This window comes from Balaenoptera borealis (genome assembly GCF_965194805.1).
Source record: "Balaenoptera borealis genome assembly, chromosome: 19".
NCBI classification, from domain to species: Eukaryota; Metazoa; Chordata; class Mammalia; order Artiodactyla; family Balaenopteridae; genus Balaenoptera; species Balaenoptera borealis.
This window is the reverse complement of record NC_138878.1, coordinates 31,740,710-31,758,736: the sequence shown is the minus strand read 5'-3', so window position 1 is coordinate 31,758,736 and position 18,027 is coordinate 31,740,710. Positions and strand designations below refer to the sequence as shown.

General features: G+C 43.7%; 1 long non-coding RNA gene across 1 annotated transcript; it reads left to right on the top strand.

The window, feature by feature from the left end:
* Window positions 1-8,899: 8,899 nt before the first annotated feature.
* LOC309616284 lies at window positions 8,900-15,134 on the top strand. The gene is made up of 2 exons (XR_014237413.1): window positions 8,900-14,285; window positions 14,322-15,134. It is a non-coding gene; the product is annotated as an uncharacterized lncRNA (long non-coding RNA).
* Window positions 15,135-18,027: the final 2,893 nt, after the last annotated feature.

The following is an 18,027-nucleotide window of genomic DNA, read 5'->3' as shown; positions in this document are numbered from 1 at the left end:
AGAGAGATGGTGTCTGTGGGGTTTGTGCACTTCTAACTTTTATTTATTGGTGGCATCTTTTTAAGTGAACCACATTTTCCAGGCTGTGTGTGTGTGTGTGTGTGTGTGTGTGTGTGTGTGTGTGTGTGTGTTAAAATAGACATAACAGAAAATTTACAATTTTAACCATTTTTAAGTGTACAATTCAGTGGCAATAAGCATATTTACAAAGTTGCGTAACCGTTACCACCATCCATTTCCAGAACACTTTTATCATTCCAAACAGAAACTCTGTACCCATTAAACAATAACTCCCCATTCCCCCCTCCTTTCATCTCCTGGTAAACATGATTCTACTTTTGGTCTCTATGAATTTGCCTATTCTAGATCCTTCATATAAATGGAATCATACCATGTGTGACCTTTTCTGCCTGGCCTCTTTCACTTAGCATAATATCCTCAAGGTTCACTTGTGTTGAATCAGAATTGCATTCCTTTTTAAGACGGAATGGTATTCCACTGTGTAGCTATACCACTGGGCATTGTTGTTTAGCCATTGCTGCATTGTGTGGTGTGTTGTTCTCCAGATTCTCAGATGTATGGCATCAGTGGGACTCCCAGGCAAAGGTTACCATGCCCAGAGGGAGTTTAAGGGCAGGGATGAAAGCCTCTATTTCTGGACATAAGCACCTCCATCTACTTTGGGATAAGATCAGGTGGTTCCAGGAATTCTTCGGTCCAAGCACTCACTTCTCTATGTATATCTCTAATGCCTTATGGAATGAGCTGTTGATGGGGCTTTAAGGATTTTCCTAGTTGTGGAGAAAATCTAAGACACTCAGAGATGTGTCTTTTCTTCACAGAGAAGTATCTGTGAAATGTCTCAACTAGAGATGACTTCCTCGACTTAAGCCCTCTGAGTATGTGCCAGATAATATATCAAGTGTTGGCAGTGTACGTGTATGTTATCAAATTGTCGTACTTTGAATTAAAATGATCTAAACAAGAAAAGTGCTAACAAAAAGCACCATTCTTTAAACAGTGTCTATTGAGTACATGAGTTACTATAAAGATGGACAACACATGTCTCGTAATATCAAGAAACTTAAGGCTAGTGTCATGGTTCCCAAACTGTGTGCCAGGGTACCCAGGGTGCCCCAGTGAGTTCACAGGGGCCCTGACGGACATTTTAAATTTTCGAGGAAAACACAGTAACATTTCTCAGACACCTTGCAAACTACTAGCCTGAGGTCGTTCACAGTTTCAACATTCGATCATGCTGTATTACTTTCAGTGACATCCTATCTCTGTGAAGCTGGATTTTCCATTGGTTGCTGTGATAAAATGCAAGAGCCAAATAAACATCAGTGTGAAACAGGAAATGAGGGTAGCAGGGTCCAACCTGATTCCAAAACTTGAGAAGCTGTGCAGATCCCAACAGGTACAGACATCCCATGAGAAGTATTTGTGGGTATTCGAAAACAAAATAAACATAATATGTTTTTCTTTCAATTTATGTTTCTTTAATATGCCTGGTAAGTTGTTAGGACATAAATGCTTATTAAGTTGTTTGGACCTGACTAATACATGGAACTGTTCATTATTTCTTTTGAACTAGGAGCATCCTGAAAAAATTACTGAGACGTGAAGAGCCTATGAATTAAGAAAGTTGGTGAACTCCTGATCTTGTGAATCAGGTATGTTACCCGTTATGAATATGGACAGTTTTTAAATTACACAAAGGCTCTGTGGTATATAAACAATTTCAGCAACAAGCGACGTCACTGCTGTTATAATTTAAGGGTAATCAATGTGACGCCATCGGCATCCATAACACAGAGTCGATGTGCACAAACTTCTAATATAAGCTTAATTATGAGTGTCTCTTTGCATGAAACTAAAAATATTGAAAATGCTGACAGTGGGGAGGTGCCCTTGGATCAAAACTCCTGAAGAAGTCAATAATCTATTATGATTTTCATTTTGCAGAAGTAGTGCTATTATTTCAAAAGGTCTCAGAAATCAATTTGGCCTTCATTATATCTGTGTAATAATGACATCCTAATTAAAAATCCCAATCTGAGTAGTACAAAGGATGATGTTTAATCTCTAATCAATGAACGCCAAGTCCAGAAGTTAGAGATGCAATAACCCATTTTAATGAACTTTACTACTTTTCTTACATTTGGTCTGCTTTTCTCTCTGCAGTTTTGGGAGACTTTTCTGTCTGGAAACATATCTGAGGAAGCTGAGACAATTTGGTGCACCAAGCACATAAATTAAAGCAAGAAACTTCAAAGAAAAATATCGTCAGAATTGTGCAGGTTTCTTTTTAATTGGAATTTATAATTGCTCCTAATTATAGGACATATTTGAAATGTTACTTTGAGAGGCTGAAGGAGGAGGTGGAGTCCTGTCCACTCCTGCCACATGAGCTATAACCTTGACATTTTAATTAGACATTATTTTGAAATATGTAAAAGTCATTTACATACTCAGCGAAACATATCATTGATTGTGTACTTTGCCCAAGAAGACAAAATGATACACAATTTAAAAAATAATCAACTTCTCCAAGGAACTGTAGAAATTCCTAAGAGGGGTGGAAGCAACAACAAATGTCACCATTGTGGTTTTCTAATATTTTCTCTAGGCAGAGTCCAGCCATCCAGTGTCAATTGGCCGCATCAGACTAGACAGAAAGAGGTGGGTTTAGTTGATTTATGGGCGCCACACACCCATCCTGCAGATAAAAAGAGAGGTCAGAGGAGGGTCAAGAATCTTCTCTTTGGAAGGCATTTCTGGTGCCATATTACCTGGCTGCAGGAGGATGATTAAAACAATCCCTTAAGTTGCCTTCTCATGAGATGCCTTGTGCTTTGATGCTGCAATAAATTAACGGTTTAAGACAGAAATTATAGGACAGATGGGACCAGCCATATTCTAAGCTTTGCCATCATAGATTAGCTGGGGGCTGGATGAGATGTAATTTACTGCTGATATCCAGGAGTTGGGAAAGTTTAGTCATGGAACTCTTCGGGGACGGAAGGGATGGGGTGGAGAACTCCATCGTTCTCTCCAGGTTTAAACATTACTGTGATCTTGCAGAATCATAGGTCCTATTTGAGCCTGATATTCGAGAGGAGCAATGAGCTTTGTAAAATAAAATCTCTGTGAGGTTCGAAAAAGAAGGCTGGGGGGTGAAAGGGGAACTTTGCCATCTGTGAGACCCTGGATGCCAGACTCTGTCTCAGCCGTGGTGGGCATTGTGCCCTGGAGACCCTGTGAAAGAAGATGTCTGCTTGGAGTGTGGATGCTCTGGCCAAATTTGGAGGGAATTCCCTGGTTGTCAGGCTCCACGGTCCATTGAAGGACTTACTGCTGAGATGTGGATCTGAACTAGAGTATGTGGTTTATGCCACTGGAGTTAAGAGGCTCTGTGAATCCCACAGGCACAATATGCACATGGCTGCACCGGGGTGAGGAAGATTTCTTCCTCCCATGTTAGGTTTAGGGCCCCAGCTGTGCCCTGCGTGGTTGTCTGCTAGGCAATCCACTTCTGGGGGCACTTGTGTCAGTGGCATCCTCCAGCCCCAAGGGAGTGCCCCTGAATTATGTTACTGCACAGGGGTAGTGAAGTACCCCTGTACGACACGGACAGGGAAGTCTTGGTGTGTTCATGGGCAGGGTGATGGCAGGGAAGAGAAGAATAAGAGGGAAATGTGACACAGATGCTTCAGCGGACTCTGAAAGGAGATGTGACCACATTCTCTCGACTCCACGTTGGTAAAGCAGATAAATCACACTGGTCTAAAATCCCAAACTTGAAACTCTGAGTAGCTGGGGCATTGGTTGAGTGGAGGAAGGGTGAAGACTCCTTCTGCATGCCATCTTATTGTCTACACTTAGCCAGCCACTCACAGCCCTTGGAAAGGCAGGTGTTCCCTAAGTTAAAGGAAGGGGAGACATGGTGGGGACCTACTCTCTAGGACTGTTGAAGGCTGACACTTTCAATGACAGCAACCAGAACTTCCTGCTCTCAACTGTTCACCACATGCCACCCCATCCCACCCCAGGACATTCGCTAATAACCACCAGGAGCTAGTTGCCTTCTAGGATGACTCTGTGCCCTCCAGCACTGGGTACCAGTTCTTCAGCGCACACTACATCCTGAGCTTGCCCTACAAAGCACGGTGATGTTCCCTGTGGGAGCAGAAAAAGCACAAAGTGACTGTTGTCTTGTCCCTTCTTGTTGTCTTTGGTCCCCTCCCCATCTCACACATGGGAAGTTCTCTCCAATGAGGAGAGAAGTATTGGAAAAACACTCCCTGTGAGTCTTTAGGGTAGGGGCACATCCGTCTTATGGTGGACTCATAAAAACTCACCCTGTGTCTAGGATAAGACTGTATCTCCTCAGAGCACCTAAACCTAATTTCCTGTGGATTTCAGATCATCTTTTATTTCCAATTATGCTGCTGTTCACATTATCGATTTGGAGGATACAAATGTTGAATGACAAGAGAGAGAGAAGAAGGAGGGGGAGGGAGAAGAATTCCATTTTGCCTGAAGGATAAGATACTCGAAATGCCACCCCGCGCCGCATCTCTGAAGCGTTCATCAACGTGGCAGAGGCTGGCTCAATTATCTTTGTGTCAGATGATTATCTGAGAGCTTAATTTAATCTCCATTATCCTCCCCCGTCATATTTCAATTAAATCTGCTATCAGAGTGTTAACACATCTTTGAACCTGCTATTTCTTCAGTTAATTTTCCACTAAGAGGTGCTGGAGAGTAACAGATGTCATAATTATGCAATTATTAAGTGTATTTGACACTCGTTCTCTCAGGATCTTGTGGTTGGGGGTAGGAGCGTTGCAAAATTAATCTGATGACAGTATGCTTCCGTTGTGATCCGTAACACCACTGCAGGCTGGAATACTGTCCTCCCGCTGTTTCAGAGGCTGCCGCCAAGAAAGATGCAGGATTAAACGGACTGTGCATCAGATTTGTTTCACTTTCGTACATCTGGTAAATCGGATGAGTTCATTAGGCGAGCAGAAGTTCAGAGACAGGTTTTTTTTGTTTTTGTTTTTTTCCCTCTTCAAGACCTCAGAAAGTACAGCAAGTACATGTTAGGGTACAGTGTGAAGTTAACACCTGTAGTGTGAAGAGCTGTTAATTTTGACTTTAAAATCTTGGGGTTTAGTTGGGGGTTGGATATCAACTAACTGTATAACTTTGGTCATGTCAGACCCTCTCTTTGAGCATCAGTTTCATGAGGAATGAACAGGCTTGACTCTACAGTTTACCACCTCTCCCAGCGCTACCATCCTATGAAAATGGATGAAAACTGTCTATTCTCTTGAGAGATAGATAGATAGATGATAGATAGATAGATAGATGATATAGATACATAGATATAGATAATCTCTCTCTCTCTCTCAAGCTCTTTCTCTATAGACGCTATGGAGATAGATAGATATAGATACGTAGAGATACAGATATATACGGAGATTAAATACAATGTTGTATCTGTCGCAGACTATTTCTATCCACATATCTGGTTCATGTCTAGGAAAAGAGCAGAAAATACAAAAGAAAAGTTGAAATTAGGCATGGATATGCAGACAATGAGTGTGGGTATTTTGGGAAAGTTTTTCTTTGACATTACACAAGGTTCTCCATAGTACTAAAGAACATTGGTGTGTCCATGAGAACATAAGAGATCATCCAGGTGGAGCCCTTGACCTTTAAGGACAAGGAAACCACAGCCCAGCACATTGCCTGCTGGTGACACCATGGGGCCGAGAACCCAGATCTCCCTGCTCCGAGTCAGGGTCTCTCCTCTCTGCACTTGGCCTCTTCACCCACATGGATCAGCTTTACATGAGCTCTGAGTCATGAGCCAGCCACAATCTTTCTCAGATCTTCTCCTCATCAAACCTGGACTCTTCTGCCCTATGATTCCCCTAGTGCTACCCATGTGCACAAAAGGTAAACAATGGATATCTTCAACCCAGCTGACATACTTAATGGGTGCTGCCTGGAGCGCTTCATTCAATGGAAATCCTATCTGAAAGCCAAAAGGATAAAAACAGGTCAAAATAAAATATTCCAGTTAAATCAGAATTATGATATCCATAGCTCAGTGTATTCACTCACACCTGCCATCTGTGAGGGGTTCTGAGAAAAACCTTGGGGTCCTGCGGAGGACATCTCAAAAACTATCTTCTCATGTCATAATTTCTGCCTAAATAGAATTTCATTGAATGGATGTAGAAAATTCATTTGCCTAATCCCCTTACGTTGGGCATCTAGGCTGTTTCTGATTTTTCATAAAAAGGATCTGCAAGGAACTATATGTTTGGTTTTATAGGAAGTGTTTGTTTGTTTGTTTGTTTCATATGGACTTGTTCCTAACAAATTTCCTGTCTGGAAGGTGTTGCTTTCTTTCCCTCAGGAAAGATATCAAGATTAGCCAGAAGGACTCATGAAAGTAAGTAAAGTATATTACCATTCTCTGGCATTTAGGTCTTTGGAGACAGTAGATCAAGTCAAAAAGGAGAGAGGCTTCACGTATTGCTGGATCAAGAGCTTAAATTAAGCCATCAGGTTTATCATCTGCTATCTCACTCTCAATGTCTTATCCCCTCTGCATGCTGGCCTTATGCTCAGATACTGCGGCCAGGGAAGGGAGCCAGCAGCAGCCAGGTTTGGAAACTCTTACGAAAGGAGAATTTTGTGTTTTTTCTTTTAACCTAATAGTTTTCTATCAGTCTATTCCTTTTTTTTTTTTTTTTTTCTGGCAGCACCATGCAGCATGTGGGATCTTAGTTCCCCAACTCGGGATCGAACCCGTGCCCCCTGCATTGGGAGTGTGGAGTCCTAACCACAGGACCGCCAGGGAAGTTCCTCTATCAGTCTACTCCAATAGCTCCTGTCTGTTGGACACTCGTTGTTTGTTCCTCCAGATTCCTTCTCTATTTTTTCCACCCTCGTATTAACTGGTTCTCTTGTTCTCTGCCTTCCATTTGGGGACTCTATCCTTTTCTTAGGGCTGCAGTGACACAGCCCCACAAACCGAGTGGCTGAAAACAAGACACATTTATCGTCACACAGTTCTGGAGTCTGGAAGTCCAAAATCAAGGTGGCAGCAGGGGCTTGTTACCTCCGAAACCTGCAGGGAAGAATCCTTCCTTGCCTCTTCCAGTGCCTGGCACTTGCCAGCAACCTTTGGCTTGAAGATCATTATTTCAGTCTCTGCCTCCATCCTCAAATGGCCATCTTCTCCCTGTGTCTGTCTGTCTCTGTGCATCTTCTGTTTTTATAAGGATACCAGTCATATTGTATTAAGGGTCCACCCTACTCCAGTATGCCTTTATCTTAACTAATTACATCTGCAATGATCTTATTTCCAAATAAGGTCACATTCTGAGGTACTGGGGGTTAGGACTTCAACATATCTTTTGGGGGACACAATTCAACATTTAATAGAGACATTGTCAGCAGCGAGAGGGGGAAAGAAGAGAGAGGTTGGGGCATTTATTTCCCCAGGATTGGAAGGGTGTATGTTCCCCTGTTCCTCTACTGAAGGCCACACCCTTCATAAGACACCCCAGCCTCCGTCAGGGGTTCTCTCCTACAGCTTCTGGGATGCTGGGACTTCCTCTCTTTGCCCCTTCAGGTCTAGGGATGATAGTAGCTTTCTGATATTCTAGCCCTTAGTCTTACCTTATTGGTCTCCTGTCCCTCAACTCCCTTAGGTTGTCCTGCCTATACCATCTCCCACATGTCAGAGGGTAGAACTGAATGCACGTGTCATGTCACGTCACTGTCATCGCTTCCAAGAGAAGCCTGTGGATGGAAACCACTTGAGGAAGCTGTTAAAATGTGGGATCTGAGGCAGGTTGGGGGCATGGCACGGCCTGAGATTCTGCATTTTTAACAAGCTCACAGGTGATGAATTGCACGTTGCCAGACTGTCGAGGAAATGGCATCAGCCTAACGCCTGGAATTAACAGCAGGGAAGAGAGAGAAGTCACGTATAGAACAGGCTGGACGGGAGCAGGAAGGAGGGTGGCGAAGTTAGGAAAAGTGCATCTTTCATAACGTCTAGAGGCAGAGGCCCTGCCGGACCCTGACTTCAGAACAGTAAATATTTTGTGAGGTGGGACCGGCACCGCTTTTGGGAGGGGAAGTTAGGAACTTAAAAAATCATCTTTTGGGGCTACCCTGGTGGCGCAGTGGTTAAGAATCTGCCTACCAATGCAGGGGACACGGGTTCGAGCCCTGGTCTGGGAAGATCCCACATGCCGCGGAGCAACTGGGCCCGTGAGCCACAACTACTGAGCCTGCGCGTCTGGAGCCTGTGCTCCGCAACAAGAGAGGCCGCGATAGTGAGAGGCCCGCGCCCCGCGATGAAGAGTGGCCCCCACTTGCCGCAACTGGAGAAAGCCCTCGCACAGAAACAAAGACCCAACACAGCCAAAAATAAATAAATAAATAAATTTTTAAAAATAAATAAATAAAATTTTAAAAAATGCACGCACTCTTCAAAAAAAAAAAAATCACCTTTCTTTGTTTCCTCTGACATCTTTTCACTATTGTCTTAACCACATATTAATACCATTTAAAAAGGCACACACATTACCTTAAAAATTCGTGCTTAGGCTTCTACAGCTACCCTGGCTGTATCTGAAGACTAGTTTCCCCCAAGACCTCAGAGACTGTGGCGAGGGCTGGTGGTAGTCAGCACTCTTTTCAGGCTAGGTGGGTCCTCTGTAAACTTGTGAGGCTGGGGAGGTTCATCTTCTGGGTCCCCAGCTGCTCATTTTATGTCTCTGCTCTGACAAAGGTGTGACAGCCTACACCCAACATCAATGGACACAACTCTCAGAAGGGCCCATTTTAGCTGCACCTCATCTCCCTGTGGTTTAGAAGAGAGCTACTCAAGGGGTAGGCTGTGGACTGGTCCTCACTCACTCTTGGTTACTGGTCCACAAGGAGACAGGACTAGAAAGTAACAGGAATCCAAGTGCTGTGATGGAAAAAAATTAAAAAGTCTTTCTTCAGTGGGCTAGAAACAAAAGAAAAAACCTTGGACCTTCACAGAGCCTTTGATAAGCATCTTCTAGAAGCCCTTATTCCAAGGAAGGGAATCCCGGACAGTTCCTGGATCAGAGAACTTGTAAGGGACCAGGACCTCCCTTTCCTTGGCCTTTCCAGTTGGGTTGTGTGGGTGACAGTCACTCTGGCCTTCCTGTGAGGACAGGCTGTTTCAAGGGGGGCAGAGCTATGTAGGTAGGACCCTCATGTCAGCCCTCCAACTCCACAGCAAACGGTAGAGGCGCATGATTTAGACACATGTCTCACTGTCAACCTGATTTCGTTGACAGTGAAAATACAGACTAAAGAAGAGGTGTTTCCATGGAAAGTCCACCAAAGAAAAGTCCCATTCGTGGTCCTCAGACGCATGGAATCCAGATGGCCTACCTCTAACTCCATGACATAACCCCTTTCCCTTTCCCCTTTTAATCCTTTCCTGCCCTCTCCTTTCTTCGCCTTTCCATTCCTTCAGCCTTTTTTGTAAAGCAATCTCATGAAAGACCGCCCCTTGGAAGGTTTCATATACGAGAAATTACTATTTACGCGCGCGCCCCTCAGGGCACACTTCAGCACAATCCATAGCTTTGCGGCCGCTGTTTTCCGTATAATAAGTTTGTAGCCAGCATACAGAACGAGCTTTGAGAAAATTAAACAGAACAAGGGAAGCTATGTGCCCAACAATTCAAGCAAACACCCCAAGTAGCAATGGGAATCCAACAGGACAGTGCGCCATGCCAAGAGAAAAATGTGCAGCCGGAAAATGGGCCAAGTGTCCCTGATTTGTAAAGACTTTTTTCCATATTTAGGTAAATTTATATAATTATTTAATGCCTCCTGCAATGGTAATAGGATTGTGCTTGGGCCCTTTCAACATATGGTGCTGGCACCAAAATCCTCGCTCAAAGAGGTGGGGAGGGGGAGATCAAGGCTCGGATCTCATTCGCCAGTCTTAATGTTGGACGTCTGCCTGGCTCTCGGCCAGCTTTGGAGGGGGTGGGATGTGGTGAGAAAACTGGGGCAATTAACACAGGGTCTTTCACAAGTGGGTCGGGACAGGGGGCATATGTGTCCCCTCTCCAATTACCAGTGTTCCCTCCCCAACAAGCCTGCATGTTCATCTGGGAAGCCTGGCCTTTGGATCTGGGTCTCACCTGCATGCCGTCTCTTCTCTAAGATTTCCAAAAGTTACTGAGAGAGGAGGAAGCTGAGTTCCTTGACTTTCTCTTGAGTCACCTCATTTTCAAAGATGTCACCATTGCTAATCCCCAGATGTATATGCAGGACCTCCTTGGGAGGTTGTCCCCATGCCCCAAAGTCTTCCCCGCATGGCAGTCTCATCTACTTAAAACTGTTCATAGCAGATGGCAAATCCACTTCGACCCCAAATTTGGATTAGCTCTTTAGAATACAGCATCTATTATGTGAGACCAAAGGCCTCACCCAATGCTTGAAAAACAATAACAGCAAGAACAACATTTAAGTTTTTAAAAACGGAGTGTTAAGTTTATACACGAAAGAGTACGCGATAGATTGCCTGTACCACACAAGGCGTATAATCTCAGAGGAAATGTGGGATCGACACACGTAAAGAGAAACAGAGGGAGCCGTGATGAATGTTGTGGTGTGGGCCCCTCTCTCCAGACCATAGAAAGTTGGGGGGAAAGAAGTGATTCCATTGTCAAACTTGAATCTGACTTCGAAGAGTGAGCAGGACTTGCTTAAACAGGTAGAAAGGAAAGATGCATTTCAGATTGTTGATGAGATGTCGGGGAAGCAGGAATAAAACTGGTGTATTGGAGAGTCTGGGACGAGTGGAGTGGAGAATACCTTATGGGAAGTAGGGGAGAGTGAAGTAAAAGAACAGTCTCGGAGGACTGTAAAAGTGAGTTTTCCAAGGACTTAAAAAAAAAATACCCTTATGTGCTCTGAGATCACGAATACCTTTTTCCCCTATGATAATTAATTTTCTCCTTATGACATCACTATGCTCCTTCCAGGAGAATTCCTACTTCCCTCTAAGGATAAGTTAAGGAATTGACAGCCATGCAGGTCTAGCAGGGGTCGAAGGAACTGGTCATAACTAGTCATCCTTGGCCCCCACTGAAGGTCTTGGGAAGAGCCTTCTTGCTTTGATGGGAGCACCCTGGGCTGGAAGCTGGCATCTGCATCTGGGTTTCCCAGTGTCTGTGGAAGTGACCAAGCAGGCTGGTTCCATGTCTATCTCAGATGCTCTGATGGCTGACGGCCAGCAAAGCTGGATTGTGGTCTTTATGGATCCAGGCTCTAAGCTGAAAGCTACATTTCTCAAATTGTAACTCTGAAGTCCAGGCTAAGGCACCGAGAGAATGCTTTCAGGCCCTTGGGAACTGAAATCAAAGACTTCAAGCCATCTCTCTGTTACTTCCAGTCAAATTCTAGACTCTGCATGTTTCCAAGAGCAGGGTCCAATACTGTCTTGCCATGTGACACTCCTCTCACTACTTTGACCTTAACAGTCTGATAGTGTGGAAGGGAAAGGACTATACTCTATAAAATACCAAGTGTGAAGAAGAAATATGAGTCTGTGTTGTGGAAGAATGATAAGAGGTTGTGGTAAGCAAGACCCAGGGGCTCATGGTGCATGACAAATAAGTACTTAGTGAATATTAGCTGAATGAAGCAATGAATGAATGGATGGATGAAATTTTGAGTCCTGGGTTCTGGATCTGAGCTTATCTTTAATATTTTATGATGTCGTCAAGTTATATTCCCTCTAGGATTCTCTCTTCATCCATGAAATGGATAAATTCCCCTCTGCTTTCTTTACTTAAACAATGATCAAATGAAATTATGGATGCAGGAGTCCTGCTATTGGAGTTGGTGATGCAAAGGAAAGGGATGGCCATCCTCACTGCTGTTCACATAGATTCTTGGCAGACTCTGCAGGTAAACATCTGACTGGCTGTGATATTCAAGATACCATCTAAACAGTAGTGTGAAATTTTCCCCTCACCTCTCCTGACACTGGAGCTCCAAGCAGATCTGAACAATTTGATTGCTTTTTCTATGCAGGTAAGGTAAAATACAGAGGTGAGAGATTATCTGTGAATACAGACCTGCCATCCTGGGATGGCTACTCCACAAGTCTACCAGGACTCTTAATACCTGAGCTGAATTACCCTAATAATTATCTCTAGGGCTCTTCCTTTTTTGGTAGCTCTTTGGCCTAAAGAAAATTGTAAATATATAAGAATACTGTAGACCTTCTTTGCAGAACATCTACCCTTCCTTCATTCATTTAGCAAACATTTTTGAGCTGCTGCTATGTGCTGGCCATGTGATAAGTGATGGATATTAAACCCTTATCTTAAGAAGCTTAAAGTCATGCTGTAATAGCAAATAAATGTTATTCTGAGTGCAACTTGAAAAATTTGGTAATAACTACAATGTTAAGAAGGTTTCTGAGACCACATAAAGACTGACTAAAAAAGCTATAATCAATTAACAATATTTCCAATGGGCATAGTAGGGATAGCAACAACATATTTGCTACATATTAAGGGATGTAAAGAAAAGGTACTAGTCCCAATCCCAGGGTTGGGATAATACCATTGGGGTAATACTAGCTGCTCTAAAAAAAATTCCCCAATATAACAACTTAACAAAATAAAAGTTGATTTCTCACTCACATAATGTTCAAAATGGATCTTCCTAATTGGCAGTTAGCTCACCTCCGAGTAGTGATGCCAGGACCCAGGCTCCTTCCACATTGTGGCTCTGTCATCCCTAATGTGATTTTTAGGTGACTGTGCTCTTCTGCAGGAAGCTAGTGGAAAGGGAAAGGAGCGGGGAGGTGGTACAGGCACACTTGCTTCTCAAGGTCAGTGGTCTGAGTCACTTAGGACTTCTGGTCCTATTCTATTGGTGGTATTTCATGATCCCATCTAGATGCAAGGGAAGCAGGCAAATGCAGCCACGGCTGAAAAGTAGCTTCCTCACAACAAGTCCACACCAGGACTTAGTTGGAACAGGGAGTCCTCACTTCAACTACTGTCCCAATTTCTTCCAATCAAGCCTGCTTGATTGAGCCCCTTTTCTTCTTCCCTGCAACAAGCCTGCTTCCTCTTATTCAGGAACCGGAGAAAGTCCAATCTGTGTCTCTCTATATAGGAACTATTCTCACCTAGTTTTTAAGTAAAGACAGACATTCCCAATTCCCTTCCACCTTGCTGCTGAGTAAAAACCCAAAGACAGATCATACCATTTCTCATTCAGGGCTCTGCCACGTGTTGTCAGGAGGGACTATTTAAGGAAAAACACCCAACAGGGTGTCCAGCCATAAAGCTTGCTGAGACTTAGCCCCAGGGGGGATGCCGGGACTTGAGTTTTTCCTCACTAAGCCACTCCTGGGACTCAGCCTTTACAACTCAATGTCTGAAACCCTGGGACTGCTTACATAAACATGCTCTCATAACAGCACCTGGCAGTCCAACATAAAATTAATTTTACTGTATCTTGCAAGCCTTTATTGTAAAGGGCAGCATTAGATCCTTTCATAAAGACAAGCAGATAATTTTATCTAATTTCATTGACTGTGGTTAAATAGTGTTTTTCTTTTTTCCTTTTTAATTTAACCCCTCTTGTTGCTGCTTACGAGGCTCCTCCCAATCTCTCTGCACTTTTTTTTTTAACACCCTGTACTTTACCTTTAGAGACCTCACCACAGTCTGAAATGATACATTTGTGGGAATATTTCAATGATCTCTTTTCTCTTCTAGACACTAAGCTCTATGATGCATAAAATGACATTCGTCTGTCTTGTGCTCCACTCTGCTTCTAACACCAAATATAGTTCCTAGCATGAGAAATATTTGTTGAGTGTCTATGGCTTCTTCCCTCCAGGCCTCATGTTCTCCTTTGACCCACGGTGAGGCAGTACAGAGGAACACTGGGCCACCCGGTAGGTCTGCAATGGTATGATTAGATAGCAGTTCATTTGTAGATATGGTGAATTTACCTTGATATGCTCCTCTCTTGGAAGTATTTGCCCTTTAAGTCTGATCCTGGGGTATTTAGGGGCCAGATCAAAAACAACATAGAGGTAACATGGGTACATCTCCTTTCTCTGCCTTAGATGGAAGGACATGATTGTTATGAGCATGTCTGACCCAGGATATTATATGCTCTTTAGGGACGGTGTGTGTGTGTGTGTGTGTGTGTGTGTGTGTGTGTGTGTGTGTGTGTGCGTGTGTGTGTAGGAACCAAACTCACAAATTCTTATAAATTCAGTTCAAAATAGGAATCTTCATGTTGGGGAACTGGACAATACCCAAGGTATTGGAGTCTCTAAGAGAAGGAAGATAATGGTGATAACACCTTTCATTTGGATTCCAAAGACATTCACAGGGTGGTTGGTTTGCTTGGTCCCTCCTGGCAGCACCACTGCATTGTAGGTGAGTCAGCAATTATTATCCTTGTGCTATAGCTAAATGGGGGCAAGAAAGAAGAAGGGACTTGCCAAAGTCTCACAACCCGGAAGTGTTAGAACTGGGCTAGGGGTGGGCAAGGCTCATCCCCAGACCTGCGCTCTTCCTGTTGCATTGTCATATGGCGCTGAGACCCAAGAGTTCCGTGCAGAAATGGTAACCCTGGAGCCATGATGTGGCTCGAGGCTCTGTGCCTTCCAACAGTTTGCCAAAGCTTCCAGCAACTTCTTCCAACACTGGCTGCTACTCCAGTTCAGAACACCCATCCTACGAGACTTCCTAGGAGGGCCAGGTCATCTCATTGGCAGCTAGAAGCTTAACAGCCAACACATACCTGAAACATAGTAGGTGACTTAAAATTTTATTTTTGCTTAAAAATTGTGTTTTATTACAGAGTTTTGTTTACTAGTATAGATGGTGCCTATATTTCAGAACATTGGGACTGGTTTCCAGTACTTGGGTGTGAAATAGGCTACAAGGATGTATTGTACAACACGAGGAATATAGTCAATATTTTGTAATAACTGTAAATGGAGTGTAACCTTTAAAAATTGTATTAAAAATTTAAAAAACTTTTAAAAAGACTTCTTAAAATATTTTTGAATCTATATGAATACTACTATTCTGTTTCTGTATACTCCTTTTACCTCCTTACTTGGGAGACCTTGTGTATGTAGACTGTCTCCACACAGGTGATTAAATACTTAGAGGTACAATAATAACAACAGTAATAATAATAATAATAATAATAAATCATACTTATTAGCACTGGCTATACCCCAAACCTCTGCTAGATATTTTATGTTTTTTAATTAGCTTCTGTACTCCTCCCAGTTTCCTAGTAAGGTAAATAAGTGACAGTGATTTCTCAAGGTCATAATTTTGTGGGGGTTTTTTTAGTAAAATTATTTATTTTTAGGTGAGTTGGGTCTTCGTTACTGCAAGCGGGGGGCTACTCTTCGTTGCGGTGCGGGGGCTACTCTTTGTTGCGGTGCGTGGGCTCCTCATTGCGGTGGCTTCTCTTGTTGCGGAGCACGGGCTCTAGGTGCGTGGGCTTCAGTAGTTGTGGCTCACGGGCTCTAGAGCGCAGACTCAGTAGTTGCGGCGCACGGACTTAGTTGCTCCGTGACATGTGCGATCTTCTCGGACCAGGGCTCGAACCTATGTCCCCTGCATTGGCAAGCGGATTCTTAACCACTGCGCCACCAGGGAAGCCCAAGGTCATAGTTAATGAGTGGCAAAGCTGGGATTTGAGCCCGCTTAGTTTGACCCCCACGCCTGTTCTACTACTTTTTACTCCATGCTGCTACCTCCATTTGAGCCCCTGAATTATCCAACAGCACCACAAGCCATCACGCATGCCAGGGGGTCAAGTGGAATGGTCAAGAAGGGTTGTCGCCAGCCTGCCTGCGTCTGGTGGGTGCCCTGCTTTCTCCCAGGGCTGTGCTAACTTTCCTTCTCTGTATAGATCAGGATGCATGATAGGCCTCCATCCTCCCTCCCCTCCGAATCAGCCTGTTCCTCCTGGGGCCACTCAGCTGACAGCTGCGGAAAGGACAGTGCGCCTGCTGAAAAAGGGTCCATAATTTCCCTCTGGCAAGAGACTACAGTCCAACTTTGGAGAGGACAATTAGCGTGCTCTCAGCTGGAACAATGGGAGCAGCAACAGATGCTTCCCATCCCAGGGATCTCCAAGCTGCAGCGCTTGCTAATGGGAGGCGTTCTTTCTCCCTGCGGAGGAAACCTGGCAGCCGTGCCAGCAGCCCGGGTGGGGCTGGCTGCTGAGCTGTTAGGAGAGAAGTATTATCAGAGCAAACCAGGGGATCAAGGGCCCACAGAAGTCCAGTCACCAGCCTCCTCAGATGGCTGGGGTGTCACCCCCTCTTCCTCCTGGACCAGAAGTGGCCAGGACCAGTTCTGCTCCGAACCAAAGGGTTAACGAACTAGAAAAATATTACCAGATGGTTAAGAGCAAGAAATCCAGAGTGGACAGATGTGGATTTGAGTCCCAGTATTGACACTTACTAACTATTGTCCTTGGGAAAATGGTTAACTTCTCTAAGCCTCAGTTTCCCTGTCTATAAAACAAGGAAATAATAGTATGTGCATTACAGGTTTGGGGGGAGGGGATGAAATAAAATAATATATGAAAACACCTTCCAGTGAAAGATCTGAAAAATGTTCTGGGTCATAATCACCTCTGTCGCTGGGGACTAGCACATGGTATAGTATGTGCTCAACAAATACATATTCAGACTTAGAGCCTTTTAGAGACAGAGGTACCTGTAGAAATCCTCCAGCCTAATGCTGCTCAGATTGTTTACTTGAAGGTGTTTCAAAGGATCTGAAACCATTCTTTTGGATATCTGTTAACCATACTGTGGAAATTTTTTAAATTCAGCTGCTTATGAGTTAATAAAACGTATCTTAGCCTGTTGGTAACCCCAAAGATGGTAAATTGTGTTGCCAGGCTAACTCACTTCTCTGAAGACCTTGGAATAAGGCTTAACTTGCCATTTCGATAAAACAAGATTCTGAGATTGAAAAATGAGCATTTACCATTTGCAAGTGCTTGTCTGTGAGAATCTCCTTGTTTTGCCATGAAAACAAAAATTAAAAATAAATCAGATGATTAGAGTAGATATAAAGCTGCCTCTTTCTTTCATTACCCCCAATTTTAATAGTTGGTTTATACCAAGGCATATTATTGTTCATATCTGTATAAGTAAATGTCATACATTTGAATATATAATATGCATATACCAATTAAGTTCTACTGCTCTGGTTTCATATTTTGGGATTCCTTGTAAGATTCCACTGCTTAAAAATAAAATTTGAGTGCCACTGATTTTCTCCATCCCCTTAATTTTGAAGATGTGACTTCAGGCACGGAGAGAAAGAGGTTTGCCCAATAATCATAGGTGCAGAACTGGGACCAGTAACCAGGACACCCCGCTTCCATCTCTTTCTCTGTGCACCCCTCCTCTTGCCCCATCACAATCAGTGTCACCGGCTTATCTCTGACCCCTGTGATGAAAACCCAAAAGACGACAACATCCAGATTCACTGTAAACTCATCAATCTAGCTTAATGCTTAGTTAGTTTTTGATGATTCTGGTCATGTTGTCGCCCCACAGCAACATTTTGACTCAGTAATAGAGGAAAAAGTTCCTGGATGTGGGGACTGAAATCCAGCCTGACACCTAGCCGCTCTGCCCTCCACAGAGCTCTGATTTCAGGTGCCCCTAAGCCTCTAAGGCTGGTTCAGTGAATAGTAATGGATTCCTTCCTCCCTCCCTCCCTCCCTTTTCCCTTCCCTCCCTTCACTCCTTCCCCCCTTTTACCCTCCTTCAAATGTCGACTGAGTGCCTACCATGCCAAGCACTGTTCCAGCTATGATCGAACGTTTAAGGAAACAGTGCAATTGCTTCTTCTCGAGGTGTTTACAATCTATTGGGGAAGATGTATAACATCTAAA